The sequence below is a fragment of the Tupaia chinensis genome, unplaced genomic scaffold (genome assembly GCF_000334495.1).
Source record: "Tupaia chinensis unplaced genomic scaffold, TupChi_1.0 Scaffold000529_1, whole genome shotgun sequence".
Lineage (NCBI taxonomy): Eukaryota > Metazoa > Chordata > Mammalia > Scandentia > Tupaiidae > Tupaia > Tupaia belangeri.
Window position 1 is genome coordinate 976,042 of NW_006160042.1, and position 4,845 is coordinate 980,886.

The following is a 4,845-nucleotide window of genomic DNA, read 5'->3' on the forward strand; positions in this document are numbered from 1 at the left end:
TTATTGTAAGGATTAAACAGCATACTGGGGGGCCAGCAGGTTGTGTGGTGGTTAGGTGCACTGGACTCCCACATGGCTGAACACGGTTTGAATCCTGGACCTGGTGGCTTGCTTTCTCACTTTCTCTTTCTCTTACTCAGTTCCTTCTGGTAAAATAAAAATAAATAAATAAATACATAAAGTTAAATGAAATAATTTTTTTAAAAAAACAGCACATTGGATAATGCCAAGTATGTGGTAAACATTCAACATTCAACTAGTATTAGACATTTTTTTGTTTTCCAAGTTTGTTACCTGCATTGATGTTTACCCTTACCTCCTCCACTATCTTATTAGAAGGGATAACCTATATTTGAAATAATTACTTATTTAATTTTATCATTTTAAAAAAATTTGCTGTACAGCATGTGCACTCACCAGAGAGAGAGAAAAAAAAAAGTGAGAAAGCATGCTGCCAGGTCTAGGACTTGAACTGCGTTGGCCATGTGGGAGTCCAGTGCCTTAACTACTTTATCACCTGCTGGCACCAGAAAAGATAACTCTTTTGGGGACCATGTAGTTGACTACAGTTCAAGTCCTGGACCTGGTGGCTTAAACATGTGCAAGGCATGTGTGCATGCGTGCCCAAAACCCCAAGAGGAGAATGGAGGGGAAGGGATTGTGGCATGCCCATCCCCTCTGGGGGGTGATTTCTCGCTTCCTGTCTCTCTGTCTCCATCTTCCTGGCGAGTGCACGCGCCCTATAGCAAAAACCTCTCCAAAAAAAAAAAAAAAAGTTAAGATGCAGAATCCTGGGCTCCACCCAGATCTAGCAAGAGTTACTGGTGCTCTTGAGCCTACAGCCTAACAAATGCCCCAGGTGATCCTAATGTGCCATAAACCTGGAGGAAAGCTGTTTTATTTCCTTTTGTTTTTTTAAGAACCATTTATTTAATGTTTTATTTATTCATTCATTTATTTTAATTTGACCAGAGAGAAATACAGAGAGAGAGAGAGAGAGAGAGAAAGAAAGTGAGAAAGCAAATCACCAGGTCTGGGATTTGAACCGTGATCAGGCACGTGGGAAAGCTGTTTTCTATTGCTCTCTGTGATTTTTTTTTTTTTTTGGGGGGAGAGATTTTCACTGTAGGGCGCGTGTGCTCGCCAGACAGACAGAGACATAGAGACAGAAAGCGAGAAATCACCCCCCAGGGGGGATGGTCACGCCGCAATCCCTTCTCCTCCATTCTCCTCTCAGGATCTTGGGCATGCACGCAAACACGCCCGGCATGAGTTTTAAGCCACCGGGTCCGGGACACAAACCGCGGTCGACTACGTGGGAGTCCAGCGACATAGCCATTACGCTAACTGCTGGTTCCCTGCTCTCTGTGATTCTTGGCAAGCCTCTGGCTACTTGCTCATAACCCTTTTGTGTACACTGCAGATATTTCACTTTCCCACACTCATCAAGAGTGCCAGTCACCACCACTCAACACACATTCTGATTTTGCAGTAAAAAGAAACCATCAAAGAAAAAAGTCCCTGAATTTCTATATAAATGGATTCTACGCACACTTATTCTGGTCTCTTTTTGCCTGTCAACATGGAAAATAGTTTCTCCTTCTAAAGAGAGTTATGGTATCTAAGTTCATTTCTCATCTTCTCCTACCCTCCTAAGCCCTTCATTGGGTCTCTTATCCTATCTCTTATATTTTCAAGCTCTCCCTATCTGCAGCCTCCTTTTTATCAACATTTAAACATACATGAGAATCTTTAAAAACTTCATGGAAAATGTCTATTATGAAAAAAACGATACATTGATTCCAAAATTTTTTGCTCCCAAATAAATTTGTACTTTAATTCCATTTTCCCATGAGTTTTAAAAGTCCCCTTGGATACAAGTTTCTTTACCTTCAAAAGACAATTCTCTCCTAATTTTATGAACCAAATACCTCCAGCTACTACATATGTTCACCTCTTCTTGGTTAAACTTCCTGACGATATCTACACTATTCCCACTCATTGCACACTTCTATTTAATTTTCACCCCACTATTTCAAAGTCTGTTCTCACCAACGTGACTAAAAATCACCTTGTTGCTAAATCCAGTCGGTGCTGAGGCCTTACACCACTCGTCTTCTCAGTTCTGTTTGACATCACTGTCCATTTCTTCTTGCAAACTGTTTTCTCTCAGCTCCTTGATGCCTTAGTCGTTACTTTCTCTCTGCCACTCTTTTTCATCATCCTTCTTCGGTTTTTCTTTCTCTAACCCTCCTTTATTTTATTTTTAATGAATTTATTTTAATTTGTTAGAGGGCATCTGCACTCACTGTAGAGGAAGAGAAAGAGAGAGAAAGAATGAAAAAGCACTCCCACAGCAGTGGCCATGCCACAATCCCTCTCCCTTGTTTTCCTTCTGTAATTTTGGGTACACACACACACACACTCACACACACACACGTCTAGTGTGTTTTTCAAGCAACTGGGTTGGGACTAGAACCACATAGTCAGCCATGTGTGATTCAATTGCCTTAACCACAACACTACCAACTGGCCCATCTCTGCCCACTCCCTTTTTATTTAGATTTTTGTTATAGGGATGTGCACTTGCCAGAGACACAGAGAGAGACAGAGAGACAGAAAGCAAAAAATCATTCCCCCAGGGGGAATGACCACACCGCAATCCCTTCTCCTCCATTCTCCTCTCAGGATTTTAAGCACACATGCACACATGCCCAGCGTGTGTTTTAAGTCTCTGGGTCTGGGACTGGGACCACTGTCTACTGTGTGGGAGTCCAGCAACATAACTATTATGTCATCTGCTGGTCCCCTCTGTTCCTCCTTCAGATGTGCTTCCTCAGAGTCTCATCCTAGGCCTGATTTTGTTCTATTCCCAATCTACCATTCACTCTGGGAATCCCTTTTAAATTATGATAGAATAGAATGCATGCATGCAAAACACAGAGAGACAGAGAGAAAGGCCCTTGACAGGATCTTGTCATGCTACAACGCCGCACCTCCAGTTCTCCAAATGGTCATGATCTGGGCATGCACACATGTACCCGATGTGTTTCATGTGTTGACGAAGTGGCCCAAACCCATAGTCAGCCATGTGGTTTCCAGCACTGTAGTTCAGTACACTCCTGGGCCCACTGAATTGGTAATCTTACTCACTCTCATTGTTTTAACTATTAACTATGTGCAGAGGAGTCCCACATACATATTCTTGGTCCAAACTACTCTAAGCTCCAACCAACGTAATTTAACTACGTAAAGGGCATTCCTACTTAAGATACCTCACAAATAACTCATAACGTGCATGTTCAAAATTAACTTGCTAACTGTGATTCAAAATTAATTTTCTTCCCAGATGAATGGTATCATCTGCAAGTTGCCCAAGCTAGAAATTTAGACATGTCTTGACTCCTTTTTCCCTCTCACTTTCTATTGTTAACTACCCTGTAACTGTTGCAAACCTGGATTGCTGGAACAGCTTTCCAACTGTCCTTTCTCCAGTTTTACTCCTTTCTAATCCAGAGTGATATCCTGGAAGAAAACATTATAGTTATATTTAATATTAGGCTCTTAATATTTGCTACAGTTAAATTTAAAATTAGGTTCCAAGCTTTCCAGAAACCAAGGTAAAAAGGAAGGAAAATGATTTTCACATTTCTGTGAACCAAATTAACCAACCCTGTAGACAGAGTATATAATGTGGTTTATTTCTAAGCACAAATATAAGTGACCAACCCAAAGAAAGACAAGCATGTTTCTTTCTTTTTTCTTTTTTTTTTTGGAGAGGTTTTTGCTATTGGGCGCGTGCGCTCGCCAGGCAGAGAGAGAGAGAGAGACAGAGAGACAGAAAGCAAGAAATCACCCTCCAGAGGGGATGGCCACGCTGCAATCCCTTCTCCTCCATTCTCCTCCCGGGATCTTGGGCATGCACGCACATGCGCCCGGTGTGAGTTTAAGCCACTGGGTCCGGGACTCAAACTGTGGTCGACTACGTGGGAATCCAGCGACATAGCCATTACACTAACTGCTGGTTCCAATTATAGCATGTTTCTCAGGGAGCTGAGATACAGTGGTTCCTTTTACATCAATTTGAGGACAAGAGAGTTGTCAATCAGTATAGGGAATCTTTTACATTGGTCCAGTCCCAAAAGGTGGGACTTCTGGAAGTGGAGGCTTGTAGGTTATAGGTGAGTTTGAAATTCTTAGATTGGTAATTGGTTCTAGAAAACCACACGTCTCCATTCCTGAAAGAAATCAGTAAAAGAATAAGAAGGGCTTACTAACAGCATAACATGCCTGGGACAGGATGTAGCATCCCACTATCAATGGCCTCTTAATGTTTGTAGGCTCAACTCTCCCAGGCCCCCTGGGAAACATTTTAGGAATAGGAAAAAGTCAGCATTTTGTCTTCATTTCTTAATGAAGTTTATTCTCATCCTAACACTTTGCTCTAAGTAAAATTTATCAGGAGGCGATTTATATGGGAAGCAACACATGATGTAATAATGTCCTCAAAAATATTCCTAGGATGTATCCTATAGTTTATGGAGTATATACTGTGAACCAGACACTGTGCTCTCCTTTGGAAATAAAACAGTGAATGTGGTTATTTCTTATCTAGTTTCATGATTAAAACTGAGTTTTTGCCTACTATTAAATATATGCCTCTGAAGACAATTTGGCAGAGGGAGGTCTTATTTCCTGAGCCATTCCTGCCTTGTAGTAAATCAGGGTTAAAATAAGTTTCTCAGTCTCCCCCCATGGTTTGGCCCCAGAGCATGAGTCAGGATTTGTTGCCTCTCTTTTTTTTTTTTTTTTGGGGGGTTTTTCACGGCATGGCACGTTCCCGCC